Genomic DNA, 18,270 nt, shown 5'->3' with positions numbered 1-18,270 from the left:
GGAGTTAAGTCTTTATATGATTATGTGTCAAGTGAGTTTTTAGTGAATGGATGGTTGTCTGACAAAGTGATGATTAGGTCTGGTGTAAGACAGGGGTGCCCTATGTCCCCTGTCTTGTTTGTATGTGTGATTGAGCCTTTGCTGTGTTTAGTGAGACGTGAGAAAATGATGAGAGGATTGTTAGTGCCTGGGAGTGGTGGTAAGCATGTGAAGGTGTTAGGTTACATGGATGATGTTGTGATGGTGAGTGAAAGTATGGCTTCAATGAGTAGGGTGAGGTTGCTTTTGGATTTTTTCTGTGGTGCATCAGGTTTTAGAGTTAACTGGACTAAGTGTAGTTTCAAATGCTTTGGAGATGACAGTATTCGTATGGAAGGTGTTAAGTATGAGGAGAGTGCAATTAAGGTTTTAGGGGTATTTTTCAATGATGATCTGAAAGGAAATGAGAGTTGGGACGAGTGTGGTATGCGTGTTGAGCGAAAATTGAATTTTTGGAGAATGAGAGATCTTTCTTTGCGGGGCAAAGTTCTAGTTATCAAAGCAGTGATCTTACCCATTCTGCTTTTTGTGGCCATAATTTTTCCATCCCCTTTTAGGAAAGTGAAGAGAGTTGAGAAAATGATTTTTTCCTTTTTCTGGTGCAGCAAGATGGAGAAGCTGAAGAGGGAAAGCCTTTATAAGGCCTGCCAGCATGGTGGTTTGGGATTTCCTAATGTTGAGGTTTTTTTAGGGCTCCATTATATTAAGACGATTGTGGTATTGTTGGGTAAAGGTAATAAGGGTGCATGTATGGCAAGTTATTCTGCAGGATGGATGTTGTATGGGTTAGGTTGGAGAAAGAGGGATGCGAGAGTGCCTGTGTCTTTTAAGTGTCCGGTGTGGTATGAGGTGATTGAGAAGTTTGTCAAGAAGTATGATTTGCTGAGTGTGCCGGTGGATGAGTTTAGAATGACTAAGAGGGTGTATAGGAAATTGTGTGCAAATGAGGTCGAGTCTAATATTGTTGGTTTGAGAGGGAATGAGGTTGCGGATGCTTGGAGAAAGTTGGGTATGTATGGGATGTCCAACAAACAGAAGGATGTAGTGTGGATGGCGTTTCACAATATTCTTCCAGTGAGAGACGTTCAAAAGAAGAGAGGTTTGATTAGGTCGGATGTTTGTCCAAGAGATGGATGTAATGGTTGTGAGACGGTTATGCATCTGATGTGGAATTGTGATTTTGCGCAAGACGTGTGGAAATGTGTAGGGGGGTTGTGTAGGAGTTTGGCAGGAGTGACTTTTGTGGATTGGCGTGTGGTTATGTTTGGTATTGGTGCAAGTGGACGTGTAAAGGAGAGAGTTTTGTGGTTAATTATGGCTTGTGTGTTAGAAAGTTTGTGGGATGTGAGGAATCTTTGTGTATTTAAAAGGAAATCAATTACAGTAAATGAATGTATTAGGATTATTCTTTCTAGGCTATTTTTGATTTACAAGATGGATAGTAGTAGCGGTGGTGGAACAGATGCCGAGGGAATATGGAAATTTAAAAAGTGGAGGCATATTGTAAAATTTCAGTGATCTTTTGGTTTATATTAATAAGATGTTCTTCTTTCTGTAATATTAGGTTACTTTATGCTTAATAAATATGGCCATGATGATGAGAAGTTTTTTTTGCAACAGTTTTGGTATATCCTACTGATTTGCTATAAAACTAACCTGAATGGTTTAAAAAAAAAAAAAAAATCTGTTCTTATCAGTTTAATATCTGATACGTCCCCTATCTGGGGACCATATATTAAATGGATTTTTAGAACAGGGAGATGGAAAAAGAGCTTGCTCTGTCCACTCCACGCATTGACCTGGTATTGCAGTATCTCCAGGACCGGTGCACCCCTTCTTTAATGCAGTTTCTAAAATCAGAAAGAATTGAATTCAATGTTTTTTGTTCATTTTGCTTGTTTGTCGGATTTTGGGATGGACTCTTTGGCTTTGCTTTTCTTCTCCTCATTGGATTTTTCATGTTCAAAGTTGCAGAAGCCAGATTACAAGCTCATTTTGGTTCAACTTCAGCAACTGTGCATTGCATTGCCATGTAATGTGATGCAATGCTATCTTTCTAGCTCTCCCTTTTTACTTCCTTTTGGATAAACAGACATATTAGGCAAGCATTTTGGAGCTTTCACCTAAATAACTACAGGTGGTGAGATAAGCTGCACAATATAATTGACCTTTCAGTATATTGTTGCACACACACCATCTATTTAGCAAATGCCCTTGTTATCAACAGCAGCCTTTTAAACTCACCTGAGCTAACAGGTATGTGCGCTGGTTACTCTGCTGCGCTTAAAATTTCTTTTTTGGTTTGCTACAATGCCTTTTCTGAAACGTTGTCTCCTTCTGCTGGAACACTGACTTCTTTCATTTAATGCCTGCAGACTATAAAAGAGAACCCAACCCAAAAAGTTTGGTTGATTAGTCTGTGGCATTCTGTTAAACTGTTGCTTATGGCGGTCTCTGTGAGCTTCTCAGCGACATTCAGCCAGCCAGGTATCCTGCCTGCAGTAGATGGAATGTGGCAATGGAACGCTGGCTGCGCGTGTCATAATAGGCTCTGAGCCTTTATATACCTGTGCACAGCAGCAGCCACCTTCAGTCTGCTGCTGGACAGCCAGCAGCAGCAGCAGCAGGAGAGGTATGTAATCAGGAGCCCTCCTGCTAAGGGTAGACAGCTGCTCGTTCCACCCCACCCCCCGCCTTAATTGGTTCTCCTCCCTTCCAACGGTGTTGAGGCGGGTGGGAACAGCAGGGGGTGAAGGTGCTGTGTTTAAAGAGGTGGAGTTATGCAGATCTAAAACGCGTGGATTGCAGCAGCAGCAAGCCGAAAAGTGCAGGCATGTAAGGGATCTAGAGGTTGACAACATGTCTTCTTAACGGGAGTCCAGGAGCTCATCTCCACAAATGGACTTTTCAGGATCCTTGGGTGGCTCCGTAGTTTGAAACCAATTCTGGTTATCGCTTCTCGGCCTTTTGGCTAAGATCAAGTGTAGTATCTGTTCTTATCAGTTTAATATCTGATACGTCCCCTATCTGGGGACCATATATTAAATGGATTTTTAGAACAGGGAGATGGAAAAAGAGCTTGCTCTGTCCACTCCACGCATTGACCTGGTATTGCAGTATCTCCAGGACCGGTGCACCCCTTCTTTAATGCAGTTTCTAAAATCAGAAAGAATTGAATTCAATGTTTTTTGTTCATTTTGCTTGTTTGTCGGATTTTGGGATGGACTCTTTGGCTTTGCTTTTCTTCTCCTCATTGGATTTTTCATGTTCAAAGTTGCAGAAGCCAGATTACAAGCTCATTTTGGTTCAACTTCAGCAACTGTGCATTGCATTGCCATGTAATGTGATGCAATGCTATCTTTCTAGCTCTCCCTTTTTACTTCCTTTTGGATAAACAGACATATTAGGCAAGCATTTTGGAGCTTTCACCTAAATAACTACAGGTGGTGAGATAAGCTGCACAATATAATTGACCTTTCAGTATATTGTTGCACACACACCATCTATTTAGCAAATGCCCTTGTTATCAACAGCAGCCTTTTAAACTCACCTGAGCTAACAGGTATGTGCGCTGGTTACTCTGCTGCGCTTAAAATTTCTTTTTTGGTTTGCTACAATGCCTTTTCTGAAACGTTGTCTCCTTCTGCTGGAACACTGACTTCTTTCATTTAATGCCTGCAGACTATAAAAGAGAACCCAACCCAAAAAGTTTGGTTGATTAGTCTGTGGCATTCTGTTAAACTGTTGCTTATGGCGGTCTCTGTGAGCTTCTCAGCGACATTCAGCCAGCCAGGTATCCTGCCTGCAGTAGATGGAATGTGGCAATGGAACGCTGGCTGCGCGTGTCATAATAGGCTCTGAGCCTTTATATACCTGTGCACAGCAGCAGCCACCTTCAGTCTGCTGCTGGACAGCCAGCAGCAGCAGCAGCAGGAGAGGTATGTAATCAGGAGCCCTCCTGCTAAGGGTAGACAGCTGCTCGTTCCACCCCACCCCCCGCCTTAATTGGTTCTCCTCCCTTCCAACGGTGTTGAGGCGGGTGGGAACAGCAAGGGGTGAAGGTGCTGTGTTTAAAGAGGTGGAGTTATGCAGATCTAAAACGCGTGGATTGCAGCAGCAGCAAGCCGAAAAGTGCAGGCATGTAAGGGATCTAGAGGTTGACAACATGTCTTCTTAACGGGAGTCCAGGAGCTCATCTCCACAAATGGACTTTTCAGGATCCTTGGGTGGCTCCGTAGTTTGAAACCAATTCTGGTTATCGCTTCTCGGCCTTTTGGCTAAGATCAAGTGTAGTATCTGTTCTTATCAGTTTAATATCTGATACGTCCCCTATCTGGGGACCATATATTAAATGGATTTTTAGAACAGGGAGATGGAAAAAGAGCTTGCTCTGTCCACTCCATGCATTGACCTGGTATTGCAGTATCTCCAGGACCGGTGCACCCCTTCTTTAATGCAGTTTCTAAAATCAGAAAGAATTGAATTCAATGTTTTTTGTTCATTTTGCTTGTTTGTCGGATTTTGGGATGGACTCTTTGGCTTTGCTTTTCTTCTCCTCATTGGATTTTTCATGTTCAAAGTTGCAGAAGCCAGATTACAAGCTCATTTTGGTTCAACTTCAGCAACTGTGCATTGCATTGCCATGTAATGTGATGCAATGCTATCTTTCTAGCTCTCCCTTTTTACTTCCTTTTGGATAAACAGACATATTAGGCAAGCATTTTGGAGCTTTCACCTAAATAACTACAGGTGGTGAGATAAGCTGCACAATATAATTGACCTTTCAGTATATTGTTGCACACACACCATCTATTTAGCAAATGCCCTTGTTATCAACAGCAGCCTTTTAAACTCACCTGAGCTAACAGGTATGTGCGCTGGTTACTCTGCTGCGCTTAAAATTTCTTTTTTGGTTTGCTACAATGCCTTTTCTGAAACGTTGTCTCCTTCTGCTGGAACACTGACTTCTTTCATTTAATGCCTGCAGACTATAAAAGAGAACCCAACCCAAAAAGTTTGGTTGATTAGTCTGTGGCATTCTGTTAAACTGTTGCTTATGGCGGTCTCTGTGAGCTTCTCAGCGACATTCAGCCAGCCAGGTATCCTGCCTGCAGTAGATGGAATGTGGCAATGGAACGCTGGCTGCGCGTGTCATAATAGGCTCTGAGCCTTTATATACCTGTGCACAGCAGCAGCCACCTTCAGTCTGCTGCTGGACAGCCAGCAGCAGCAGCAGCAGGAGATTTAAGTAATCAGGAGCCCTCCTGCTAAGGGTAGACAGCTGCTCGTTCCACCCCACCCCCCGCCTTAATTGGTTCTCCTCCCTTCCAACGGTGTTGAGGCGGGTGGGAACAGCAGGGGGTGAAGGTGCTGTGTTTAAAGAGGTGGAGTTATGCAGATCTAAAACGCGTGGATTGCAGCAGCAGCAAGCCGAAAAGTGCAGGCATGTAAGGGATCTAGAGGTTGACAACATGTCTTCTTAACGGGAGTCCAGGAGCTCATCTCCACAAATGGACTTTTCAGGATCATTGGGTGGCTCCGTAGTTTGAAACCAATTCTGGTTATCGCTTCTCGGCCTTTTGGCTAAGATCAAGTGTAGTATCTGTTCTTATCAGTTTAATATCTGATACGTCCCCTATCTGGGGACCATATATTAAATGGATTTTTAGAACAGGGAGATGGAAAAAGAGCTTGCTCTGTCCACTCCATGCATTGACCTGGTATTGCAGTATCTCCAGGACCGGTGCACCCCTTCTTTAATGCAGTTTCTAAAATCAGAAAGAATTGAATTCAATGTTTTTTGTTCATTTTGCTTGTTTGTCGGATTTTGGGATGGACTCTTTGGCTTTGCTTTTCTTCTCCTCATTGGATTTTTCATGTTCAAAGTTGCAGAAGCCAGATTACAAGCTCATTTTGGTTCAACTTCAGCAACTGTGCATTGCATTGCCATGTAATGTGATGCAATGCTATCTTTCTAGCTCTCCCTTTTTACTTCCTTTTGGATAAACAGACATATTAGGCAAGCATTTTGGAGCTTTCACCTAAATAACTACAGGTGGTGAGATAAGCTGCACAATATAATTGACCTTTCAGTATATTGTTGCACACACACCATCTATTTAGCAAATGCCCTTGTTATCAACAGCAGCCTTTTAAACTCACCTGAGCTAACAGGTATGTGCGCTGGTTACTCTGCTGCGCTTAAAATTTCTTTTTTGGTTTGCTACAATGCCTTTTCTGAAACGTTGTCTCCTTCTGCTGGAACACTGACTTCTTTCATTTAATGCCTGCAGACTATAAAAGAGAACCCAACCCAAAAAGTTTGGTTGATTAGTCTGTGGCATTCTGTTAAACTGTTGCTTATGGCGGTCTCTGTGAGCTTCTCAGCGACATTCAGCCAGCCAGGTATCCTGCCTGCAGTAGATGGAATGTGGCAATGGAACGCTGGCTGCGCGTGTCATAATAGGCTCTGAGCCTTTATATACCTGTGCACAGCAGCAGCCACCTTCAGTCTGCTGCTGGACAGCCAGCAGCAGCAGCAGCAGGAGAGGTATGTAATCAGGAGCCCTCCTGCTAAGGGTAGACAGCTGCTCGTTCCACCCCACCCCCCGCCTTAATTGGTTCTCCTCCCTTCCAACGGTGTTGAGGCGGGTGGGAACAGCAGGGGGTGAAGGTGCTGTGTTTAAAGAGGTGGAGTTATGCAGATCTAAAACGCGTGGATTGCAGCAGCAGCAAGCCGAAAAGTGCAGGCATGTAAGGGATCTAGAGGTTGACAACATGTCTTCTTAACGGGAGTCCAGGAGCTCATCTCCACAAATGGATTTTTCAGGATCCTTGGGTGGCTCCGTAGTTTGAAACCAATTCTGGTTATCGCTTCTCGGCCTTTTGGCTAAGATCAAGTGTAGTATCTGTTCTTATCAGTTTAATATCTGATACGTCCCCTATCTGGGGACCATATATTAAATGGATTTTTAGAACAGGGAGATGGAAAAAGAGCTTGCTCTGTCCACTCCACGCATTGACCTGGTATTGCAGTATCTCCAGGACCGGTGCACCCCTTCTTTAATGCAGTTTCTAAAATCAGAAAGAATTGAATTCAATGTTTTTTGTTCATTTTGCTTGTTTGTCGGATTTTGGGATGGACTCTTTGGCTTTGCTTTTCTTCTCCTCATTGGATTTTTCATGTTCAAAGTTGCAGAAGCCAGATTACAAGCTCATTTTGGTTCAACTTCAGCAACTGTGCATTGCATTGCCATGTAATGTGATGCAATGCTATCTTTCTAGCTCTCCCTTTTTACTTCCTTTTGGATAAACAGACATATTAGGCAAGCATTTTGGAGCTTTCACCTAAATAACTACAGGTGGTGAGATAAGCTGCACAATATAATTGACCTTTCAGTATATTGTTGCACACACACCATCTATTTAGCAAATGCCCTTGTTATCAACAGCAGCCTTTTAAACTCACCTGAGCTAACAGGTATGTGCGCTGGTTACTCTGCTGCGCTTAATATTTCTTTTTTGGTTTGCTACAATGCCTTTTCTGAAACGTTGTCTCCTTCTGCTGGAACACTGACTTCTTTCATTTAATGCCTGCAGACTATAAAAGAGAACCCAACCCAAAAAGTTTGGTTGATTAGTCTGTGGCATTCTGCTAAACTGTTGCTTATGGCGGTCTCTGTGAGCTTCTCAGCGACATTCAGCCAGCCAGGTATCCTGCCTGCAGTAGATGGAATGTGGCAATGGAACGCTGGCTGCGCGTGTCATAATAGGCTCTGAGCCTTTATATACCTGTGCACAGCAGCAGCCACCTTCAGTCTGCTGCTGGACAGCCAGCAGCAGCAGCAGCAGGAGAGGTATGTAATCAGGAGCCCTCCTGCTAAGGGTAGACAGCTGCTCGTTCCACCCCACCCCCCGCCTTAATTGGTTCTCCTCCCTTCCAACGGTGTTGAGGCGGGTGGGAACAGCAGGGGGTGAAGGTGCTGTGTTTAAAGAGGTGGAGTTATGCAGATCTAAAACGCGTGGATTGCAGCAGCAGCAAGCCGAAAAGTGCAGGCATGTAAGGGTTCTAGAGGTTGACAACATGTCTTCTTAACGGGAGTCCAGGAGCTCATCTCCACAAATGGACTTTTCAGGATCCTTGGGTGGCTCCGTAGTTTGAAACCAATTCTGGTTATCGCTTCTCGGCCTTTTGGCTAAGATCAAGTGTAGTATCTGTTCTTATCAGTTTAATATCTGATACGTCCCCTATCTGGGGACCATATATTAAATGGATTTTTAGAACAGGGAGATGGAAAAAGAGCTTGCTCTGTCCACTCCACGCATTGACCTGGTATTGCAGTATCTCCAGGACCGGTGCACCCCTTCTTTAATGCAGTTTCAAAAATCAGAAAGAATTGAATTCAATGTTTTTTGTTCATTTTGCTTGTTTGTCGGATTTTGGGATGGACTCTTTGGCTTTGCTTTTCTTCTCCTCATTGGATTTTTCATGTTCAAAGTTGCAGAAGCCAGATTACAAGCTCATTTTGGTTCAACTTCAGCAACTGTGCATTGCATTGCCATGTAATGTGATGCAATGCTATCTTTCTAGCTCTCCCTTTTTACTTCCTTTTGGATAAACAGACATATTAGGCAAGCATTTTGGAGCTTTCACCTAAATAACTACAGGTGGTGAGATAAGCTGCACAATATAATTGACCTTTCAGTATATTGTTGCACACACACCATCTATTTAGCAAATGCCCTTGTTATCAACAGCAGCCTTTTAAACTCACCTGAGCTAACAGGTATGTGCGCTGGTTACTCTGCTGCGCTTAAAATTTCTTTTTTGGTTTGCTACAATGCCTTTTCTGAAACGTCTCCTTCTGCTGGAACACTGACTTCTTTCATTTAATGCCTGCAGACTATAAAAGAGAACCCAACCCAAAAAGTTTGGTTGATTAGTCTGTGGCATTCTGTTAAACTGTTGCTTATGGCGGTCTCTGTGAGCTTCTCAGCGACATTCAGCCAGCCAGGTATCCTGCCTGCAGTAGATGGAATGTGGCAATGGAACGCTGGCTGCGCGTGTCATAATAGGCTCTGAGCATTTATATACCTGTGCACAGCAGCAGCCACCTTCAGTCTGCTGCTGGACAGCCAGCAGCAGCAGCAGCAGGAGAGGTATGTAATCAGGAGCCCTCCTGCTAAGGGTAGACAGCTGCTCGTTCCACCCCACCCCCCGCCTTAATTGGTTCTCCTCCCTTCCAACGGTGTTGAGGCGGGTGGGAACAGCAGGGGGTGAAGGTGCTGTGTTTAAAGAGGTGGAGTTATGCAGATCTAAAACGCGTGGATTGCAGCAGCAGCAAGCCGAAAAGTGCAGGCATGTAAGGGATCTAGAGGTTGACAACATGTCTTCTTAACGGGAGTCCAGGAGCTCATCTCCACAAATGGACTTTTCAGGATCCTTGGGTGGCTCCGTAGTTTGAAACCAATTCTGGTTATCGCTTCTCGGCCTTTTGGCTAAGATCAAGTGTAGTATCTGTTCTTATCAGTTTAATATCTGATACGTCCCCTATCTGGGGACCATATATTAAATGGATTTTTAGAACAGTGGGATGGAAAAAAAGCTTGCTCTGTCCACTCCACGCATTGACCTGGTATTGCAGTATCTCCAGGACCGGTGCACCCCTTCTTTAATGCAGTTTCTAAAATCAGAAAGAATTGAATTCAATGTTTTTTGTTCATTTTGCTTGTTTGTCGGATTTTGGGATGGACTCTTTGGCTTTGCTTTTCTTCTCCTCATTGGATTTTTCATGTTCAAAGTTGCAGAAGCCAGATTACAAGCTCATTTTGGTTCAACTTCAGCAACTGTGCATTGCATTGCCATGTAATGTGATGCAATGCTATCTTTCTAGCTCTCCCTTTTTACTTCCTTTTGGATAAACAGACATATTAGGCAAGCATTTTGGAGCTTTCACCTAAATAACTACAGGTGGTGAGATAAGCTGCACAATATAATTGACCTTTCAGTATATTGTTGCACACACACCATCTATTTAGCAAATGCCCTTGTTATCAACAGCAGCCTTTTAAACTCACCTGAGCTAACAGGTATGTGCGCTGGTTACTCTGCTGCGCTTAAAATTTCTTTTTTGGTTTGCTACAATGCCTTTTCTGAAACGTTGTCTCCTTCTGCTGGAACACTGACTTCTTTCATTTAATGCCTGCAGACTATAAAAGAGAACCCAACCCAAAAAGTTTGGTTGATTAGTCTGTGGCATTCTGTTAAACTGTTGCTTATGGCGGTCTCTGTGAGCTTCTCAGCGACATTCAGCCAGCCAGGTATCCTGCCTGCAGTAGATGGAATGTGGCAATGGAACGCTGGCTGCGCGTGTCATAATAGGCTCTGAGCCTTTATATACCTGTGCACAGCAGCAGCCACCTTCAGTCTGCTGCTGGACAGCCAGCAGCAGCAGCAGCAGGAGAGGTATGTAATCAGGAGCCCTCCTGCTAAGGGTAGACAGCTGCTCGTTCCACCCCACCCCCCGCCTTAATTGGTTCTCCTCCCTTCCAACGGTGTTGAGGCGGGTGGGAACAGCAGGGGGTGAAGGTGCTGTGTTTAAAGAGGTGGAGTTATGCAGATCTAAAACGCGTGGATTGCAGCAGCAGCAAGCCGAAAAGTGCAGGCATGTAAGGGATCTAGAGGTTGACAACATGTCTTCTTAACGGGAGTCCAGGAGCTCATCTCCACAAATGGACTTTTCAGGATCCTTGGGTGGCTCCGTAGTTTGAAACCAATTCTGGTTATCGCTTCTCGGCCTTTTGGCTAAGATCAAGTGTAGTATCTGTTCTTATCAGTTTAATATCTGATACGTCCCCTATCTGGGGACCATATATTAAATGGATTTTTAGAACAGGGAGATGGAAAAAGAGCTTGCTCTGTCCACTCCACGCATTGACCTGGTATTGCAGTATCTCCAGGACCGGTGCACCCCTTCTTTAATGCAGTTTCTAAAATCAGAAAGAATTGAATTCAATGTTTTTTGTTCATTTTGCTTGTTTGTCGGATTTTGGGATGGACTCTTTGGCTTTGCTTTTCTTCTCCTCATTGGATTTTTCATGTTCAAAGTTGCAGAAGCCAGATTACAAGCTCATTTTGGTTCAACTTCAGCAACTGTGCATTGCATTGCCATGTAATGTGATGCAATGCTATCTTTCTAGCTCTCCCTTTTTACTTCCTTTTGGATAAACAGACATATTAGGCAAGCATTTTGGAGCTTTCACCTAAATAACTACAGGTGGTGAGATAAGCTGCACAATATAATTGACCTTTCAGTATATTGTTGCACACACACCATCTATTTAGCAAATGCCCTTGTTATCAACAGCAGCCTTTTAAACTCACCTGAGCTAACAGGTATGTGCGCTGGTTACTCTGCTGCGCTTAAAATTTCTTTTTTGGTTTGCTACAATGCCTTTTCTGAAACGTTGTCTCCTTCTGCTGGAACACTGACTTCTTTCATTTAATGCCTGCAGACTATAAAAGAGAACCCAACCCAAAAAGTTTGGTTGATTAGTCTGTGGCATTCTGTTAAACTGTTGCTTATGGCGGTCTCTGTGAGCTTCTCAGCGACATTCAGCCAGCCAGGTATCCTGCCTGCAGTAGATGGAATGTGGCAATGGAACGCTGGCTGCGCGTGTCATAATAGGCTCTGAGCCTTTATATACCTGTGCACAGCAGCAGCCACCTTCAGTCTGCTGCTGGACAGCCAGCAGCAGCAGCAGCAGGAGAGGTATGTAATCAGGAGCCCTCCTGCTAAGGGTAGACAGCTGCTCGTTCCACCCCACCCCCCGCCTTAATTGGTTCTCCTCCCTTCCAACGGTGTTGAGGCGGGTGGGAACAGCAGGGGGTGAAGGTGCTGTGTTTAAAGAGGTGGAGTTATGCAGATCTAAAACGCGTGGATTGCAGCAGCAGCAAGCCGAAAAGTGCAGGCATGTAAGGGATCTAGAGGTTGACAACATGTCTTCTTAACGGGAGTCCAGGAGCTCATCTCCACAAATGGACTTTTCAGGATCCTTGGGTGGCTCCGTAGTTTGAAACCAATTCTGGTTATCGCTTCTCGGCCTTTTGGCTAAGATCAAGTGTAGTATCTGTTCTTATCAGTTTAATATCTGATACGTCCCCTATCTGGGGACCATATATTAAATGGATTTTTAGAACAGGGAGATGGAAAAAGAGCTTGCTCTGTCCACTCCACGCATTGACCTGGTATTGCAGTATCTCCAGGACCGGTGCACCCCTTCTTTAATGCAGTTTCTAAAATCAGAAAGAATTGAATTCAATGTTTTTTGTTCATTTTGCTTGTTTGTCGGATTTTGGGATGGACTCTTTGGCTTTGCTTTTCTTCTCCTCATTGGATTTTTCATGTTCAAAGTTGCAGAAGCCAGATTACAAGCTCATTTTGGTTCAACTTCAGCAACTGTGCATTGCATTGCCATGTAATGTGATGCAATGCTATCTTTCTAGCTCTCCCTTTTTACTTCCTTTTGGATAAACAGACATATTAGGCAAGCATTTTGGAGCTTTCACCTAAATAACTACAGGTGGTGAGATAAGCTGCACAATATAATTGACCTTTCAGTATATTGTTGCACACACACCATCTATTTAGCAAATGCCCTTGTTATCAACAGCAGCCTTTTAAACTCACCTGAGCTAACAGGTATGTGCGCTGGTTACTCTGCTGCGCTTAAAATTTCTTTTTTGGTTTGCTACAATGCCTTTTCTGAAACGTTGTCTCCTTCTGCTGGAACACTGACTTCTTTCATTTAATGCCTGCAGACTATAAAAGAGAACCCAACCCAAAAAGTTTGGTTGATTAGTCTGTGGCATTCTGTTAAACTGTTGCTTATGGCGGTCTCTGTGAGCTTCTCAGCGACATTCAGCCAGCCAGGTATCCTGCCTGCAGTAGATGGAATGTGGCAATGGAACGCTGGCTGCGCGTGTCATAATAGGCTCTGAGCCTTTATATACCTGTGCACAGCAGCAGCCACCTTCAGTCTGCTGCTGGACAGCCAGCAGCAGCAGCAGCAGGAGAGGTATGTAATCAGGAGCCCTCCTGCTAAGGGTAGACAGCTGCTCGTTCCACCCCACCCCCCGCCTTAATTGGTTCTCCTCCCTTCCAACGGTGTTGAGGCGGGTGGGAACAGCAGGGGGTGAAGGTGCTGTGTTTAAAGAGGTGGAGTTATGCAGATCTAAAACGCGTGGATTGCAGCAGCAGCAAGCCGAAAAGTGCAGGCATGTAAGGGATCTAGAGGTTGACAACATGTCTTCTTAACGGGAGTCCAGGAGCTCATCTCCACAAATGGACTTTTCAGGATCCTTGGGTGGCTCCGTAGTTTGAAACCAATTCTGGTTATCGCTTCTCGGCCTTTTGGCTAAGATCAGGTGCAGTGATCTAAAGGTTGCTGCCTTGGTCTCGGCTAGGAGGTGCCTGGGGTACCCGACTTGTTGGCCTTGGGGGATCGCTCTCTCTTAACGGAGGGAGCTTCACCTCCTTGCAGCTATTGGCAGGTCGGCTTAGTCCCCGGACAACGGGGAGCGATCGCGTCTTGTCTTCGGGGCGACCCGAGGAAATAAGGGCGTTTTCCTTTGCTGAGCTTTATCGCTTAGTGGGCTGTGTAAGTTCTTGGGGTACCCCTCCCTCGGTCTTGGGTTTGTTCCTGCTTTTGTGGGATTCATTCCCTTGTTACTATTGGGGGAGGGCTTAGTCCCTGAGGGCCGAAAATGCCTTTTTCTTTTGGATTTGCGGTGGGGGAGACTCCACTGCGACAGTCCATTAGAATCATGGTGGATGAATGCCAGCGCCATGAGAAGAATCTGCAGTACATCGTGCATGAGATTCTTTTTGGGTTCTTCCACCTGGAGCGAGATAAGATCCTGTGTCTTTACGATCAGGAATTCCGTGGGCGATATACCATTTCCTTTATGGCTAAATCATGCTGTGATAATATCCATGCAGCACTGATGGTTGCGGACAAGGACGATGAGAGACTGAACGGGCTGAGCTTTGACTTCCTGTACGGTGAAGAGGAAGTACCCTTGGTGATCTTCATGTACAGCCCATTCGTCTCTGAGGGCGATATCGAAACCTTTTTGAAGCGTTACTGCAAGTCAGTGCGCTTCTCACATGATATCCTCAACTCCCAGCGCTTCTGGAATGGGAAGAGGAAATACCTGGTGAAGTTCCATCCAGATCAGAGCGGCATTGGTGGTCTTCACCACCCGCCTGCTAATTTTGCCATTGGTAATGTCAGGGGATTCCTACGCTACCCAGGAATGCCCCTTCAATGCCGGAATTGTCATGAATATGGGCATACACGAGAAAATTGTACAAGGGCTCATGTAGTCTTTTGCAACAAGTGCGGTAAGAGTGGGCACACCTCCGCTACGTGTGACTCTGAGATCGTATGTAACCTATGTGGGAAGGCAGGTCACGCCTTCAGGAATTGTCCGAGCAAAAAGTCAAAAACATATGACATGTTTAAGTCAGGTCAACTGACTATCCAAGAATACTTCGGAGGGAGTATTACTACACCTGCCCCTGGACCTGGGTTGGCGCACGCTGACGGGTCCGGAACAAATCCTTCAACGGCTCCGCCAGAGGGCCCGCTGGTAGTTCCACAGAAGGACGGTCGTAGGGGTTCCATAAGATTAACCGAGGGTTCGCTCTCTGTGGAATTGATCGATGTTCTGGCTCTAGATGTTGCCGTATCTCAGAGTCAAGAGGAAGGGTCCTCATCCAGCATGAATGCACCACCGGCATTATGTGGAACTGAGGAGACCTCTAGTACCCCGATTAAGCAAGCACCCAGATTCGCCACACCATCATCGGTGATCTTGGGTAAGGGCAAAAAGGGTACGCTCCTTAATCGATCAACCAGTGTGTCGGATAGAGAGACCTCTAGGGCGCGAAGTAAAAAGGACCCGGCTAAGACCCAGTCGAGCCCTGGTCCTCGAACCAGAAGTCGCAGTAGTTCCGTGACCAGACCAGAGGACAAGACGACCCAGAGGGATGACACCCGTTCCATAGACCAGACCGCCATGAGGACTGCAGATGCACAGGACTTGGAAAAGATGGACAGCTCCCAGCCTCTGAAAAGGCAACGGGAGGACGTAAAGCAACCTGATATCCAAAGAAAACACGGATGTCGAGGTCCAGATGAGGAGTCAAAAGTGGATGATGCCTTTTTGCCTGCTTCAGATCCCGGTAATATTAAACAAATCCTGACCCCTGGAGATGCGGAGGAGGAGGTGCCGTGTATTGACTTCTTCCCATCTTCAGATCCTGATTCTTCTTAATGTCTGTTCCTTTTAAAATCTCCTCACTAAATGTGAGGTCCCTAAAGAGCCCTACACGTAGGGCTGCTTTATTTTCTTATTTAGAGACATTGGACTTTGATTTCTGGTTTCTACAAGAATGTGGTATACAGAGTAATTTAAATTATAAGGACTTAAAAGAAGACTGGAAACTGGGCGCTTCTGTGTGGTCCGGTGCTAATGACTGTCGTGCTGCCGGAGTTGGACTACTTTGCCGTGGACATTCTACCATCATTCAATCTGTGACTGAAATTATACCTGGCAGAGCTATTTTAATACATCTTGTTTTTAATGGACTTTCTTTACGTTTATTAAATGTGTACGCTCCTCCTGGGAAGCAGGAAAGGGCGGATTTACTTGAAATATTGCCATTATTTTGTGTTGGGTCAACCCCCCTGCTAGTGGGAGGAGATTTTAATTGTTTACGTGATGGGGAATCCCGGCAGGGTGGGGATGTGAATCGTAAAGACCGTACCTCCTATTTGTTGAAAAGTTTAATTGATGATTTTAGATTACAGGACTGCTGGAAGGAACTCTTGCCGGCGGATCCAGGTGTTACATGGTCCAATGGAAGAGTTTCTTCTAGAATTGATTTCATATTTGCTTCTACTGCCTTTAAACCTTGTAAATGTTTTCTTTTATCTAATTTATTCTCTGATCATAAAGTTTTATCTGTGTTTTTAGAGTTAGCAGGGGAACAAAATACCTCAAGAGGCCCATGGAGATTAAATACAACTCTCCTAGAGGATATTGATATTCAAAAGAGGTTTGTGCAGGCCTACCAGTGCTGGCAATCAAAGAGAGACCCCCGCGCCTCGATGCTGGATTGGTGGGAGAGCATTAAACCTAAGATTAAATTATTTTTTATTAAGGCAGGGAAAATGAAAGCAAAAAAGAAAAAGCAGTGGTTTTATGTTTTTAATATGAGATTACAAGTACTCTTTAAACTAAAAGAAGTTGGTATTGATGTGGATGATGATATTGCAAATCTTAAGTCTGAAATAAAAAATGCTCTTAATGAAAAAGGAAAACAAATAATTTTTAACTCCCATGTACAGCACCTGGAGGAAGGAGAGAAATGCTCCCGATTCTTCTTCAAAAAGGTAATGGGGAGGAGGGACGCAATCCTAAATCTTGAAGGTGAAAATGATATTAAGGGTATGTTAGGAAAAGCTTTTAATTTTTATCAACTTCTTTTTAACACTAAAGTTATAGATCCATCCTTTTTAGAGTATGCTATTAATTCCCTTGATTTTAAGTTAGATATTTTAGACCAGGGTATTTTATCTAGGGATCTCACCAGTGAGGAACTTTTACAGATTTTTAAAAGTTTCTCCAGTGGGAAAGCCCCTGGGGAAGACGGTCTACCGATTGAGTTTTATCTGACTTTTTGGGGAATTTTAAAGAACGATATGTTTTTATTGTTTAAAGAAGCTTTTAATACTAATAAATTACCCCCATCTTGGAGGAGAGGTCTGGTATCTTTAATATATAAAAAAGGGGATAGGAGCCAACTTAAAAACTGGCGGCCTATTACGCTTTTAAACCTTGATTATAAAATTTTAGCTAAACTTATTGCAGTCCGTTTAAAACCCTTTATAGCCAAATTAATTCACCCTAACCAGGTATGTGGTGTTCCCGGAAGAACCATAGCTGAGTCCCTCAACATAATTAGGGATACCATATGGTATTCAAAAGAGAGAAGTCAAAACCTTGCTATTTTATCCTTAGACTTTGAAAAAGCTTTTGACAGGGTATCGCATGAATTTCTTTTTATGGTTCTTAAAAAAATGGCGTTTCCAGAGAAAATTTTAACCCGCATTATGCTTTTATATCATTCTTGTTTTAGTCAAATTTCTGTAAATGGGTTTTTAACGAAGGGGGTTCCTCTATTATCAGGGGTGAAACAAGGGTGCCCTCTCTCACCACTGCTCTTTATCTGTGTTATGGAACCACTATTAACCATACTGAGAAAAGATAAAGTAATTAAAGGGGTACCTATTCCCGGGAGTAGGGGTATGCAACTTAAAGCCCTAAGTTACATGGATGATGTTACCATACTATGTCCAGATTCCACATCTCTGAGGAGGGTATTGAGAAACACACAATTTTTCTGTGAAGCCTCAGGTTTTAAATTAAATATAGATAAATGTGACTGTTTTAATGTGGGGGGATGGGACTCCTCTTTGACCCCTGGGATAGTGATACAGAAAAATCACATAAAAATTTTAGGAATTATTTTTAACCAAGCCAATGAGGGGGACCCTAACTGGGACTCTGCAATGGATAAAATAGAAAAAAAGATCTCATTGTGGAATTTAAGGAACCTTAGTATGGAAGGTAAAATTTTAATTATTAAAGCTGTTTTAATTCCCATTATGTTGTATGTTGCAATGGTGTTTCCCCCTTCCAATTTACAAATCAAGAAAGTAACAAGAATTGTTTTTATGTTTTTATGGGGTTCAAAAATGGAAAAGTTAAAAAGAGATCTGATGTACAAATGTAAATCTAATGGAGGTAAAGATGTACCCAATTTTTTTACCTTTTTCCATATAAAGTATTTCTGCTTCTGTTTTAAGGTTTTTAAATCTGATGGCATTTTTAGTTATTTTTTAAAATATGCAGCAGGAATGATTTTTAAAAGGTGGTTTAGCCTACCTTTAAGTTCTCCTGTGCTCCTGTGCCCACCTAAACAGTATGTGATACTTGAGAAAACGGTCAGACTTTTAGGTCTCCAGGAATTGGAGCCTGATATATTGGGGGACCAAAGGAAGGTATCTATTGCTTGCAGACACTCTGAGGACACAATTCCTGTCTCCAATTTTTCACAGGCAAGGTCCAAAACGGTGTGGCGAAATGTGTACGGGAAATAT

General features: G+C 43.7%; 8 non-coding genes and 1 pseudogene across 8 annotated transcripts; all 9 read left to right on the top strand.

Annotated features, from left to right (window-relative positions):
- Positions 1 to 1,699: 1,699 nt before the first annotated feature.
- On the top strand, positions 1,700 to 1,875 carry LOC141203253 (U2 spliceosomal RNA; annotated as a pseudogene).
- A 1,115-nt stretch (positions 1,876 to 2,990) lies between these two features.
- On the top strand, positions 2,991 to 3,181 carry LOC141203425 (U2 spliceosomal RNA). The gene has a single exon (XR_012274470.1). It is a non-coding gene; the product is annotated as a U2 spliceosomal RNA (small nuclear RNA).
- Positions 3,182 to 4,296: 1,115 nt separating this feature from the next.
- Positions 4,297 to 4,487, top strand: LOC141203755 (U2 spliceosomal RNA). Its single transcript, XR_012274782.1, has one exon. It is a non-coding gene; the product is annotated as a U2 spliceosomal RNA (small nuclear RNA).
- A 1,115-nt stretch (positions 4,488 to 5,602) lies between these two features.
- LOC141203754 (U2 spliceosomal RNA) lies at positions 5,603 to 5,793 on the top strand. Its single transcript, XR_012274781.1, has one exon. It is a non-coding gene; the product is annotated as a U2 spliceosomal RNA (small nuclear RNA).
- Positions 5,794 to 6,908: 1,115 nt separating this feature from the next.
- LOC141203424 (U2 spliceosomal RNA) lies at positions 6,909 to 7,099 on the top strand. The gene has a single exon (XR_012274469.1). It is a non-coding gene; the product is annotated as a U2 spliceosomal RNA (small nuclear RNA).
- Positions 7,100 to 8,214: 1,115 nt separating this feature from the next.
- On the top strand, positions 8,215 to 8,405 carry LOC141203423 (U2 spliceosomal RNA). The gene has a single exon (XR_012274468.1). It is a non-coding gene; the product is annotated as a U2 spliceosomal RNA (small nuclear RNA).
- A 1,112-nt stretch (positions 8,406 to 9,517) lies between these two features.
- On the top strand, positions 9,518 to 9,708 carry LOC141203165 (U2 spliceosomal RNA). The gene has a single exon (XR_012274302.1). It is a non-coding gene; the product is annotated as a U2 spliceosomal RNA (small nuclear RNA).
- A 1,115-nt stretch (positions 9,709 to 10,823) lies between these two features.
- LOC141203422 (U2 spliceosomal RNA) lies at positions 10,824 to 11,014 on the top strand. Its single transcript, XR_012274467.1, has one exon. It is a non-coding gene; the product is annotated as a U2 spliceosomal RNA (small nuclear RNA).
- Positions 11,015 to 12,129: 1,115 nt separating this feature from the next.
- LOC141203421 (U2 spliceosomal RNA) lies at positions 12,130 to 12,320 on the top strand. Its single transcript, XR_012274466.1, has one exon. It is a non-coding gene; the product is annotated as a U2 spliceosomal RNA (small nuclear RNA).
- The last annotated feature ends 5,950 nt before the right edge of the window (positions 12,321 to 18,270 follow it).

The sequence above is a fragment of the Phyllobates terribilis genome, unplaced genomic scaffold (assembly GCF_046119375.1).
Source record: "Phyllobates terribilis strain yellow unplaced genomic scaffold, ASM4611937v1 Scaffold_124__1_contigs__length_5142088, whole genome shotgun sequence".
Taxonomy (NCBI): domain Eukaryota; kingdom Metazoa; phylum Chordata; class Amphibia; order Anura; family Dendrobatidae; genus Phyllobates; species Phyllobates terribilis.
The sequence above is the reverse complement of the archived record's forward strand: the minus strand, read 5'-3'. Positions and strand labels throughout refer to the sequence as shown.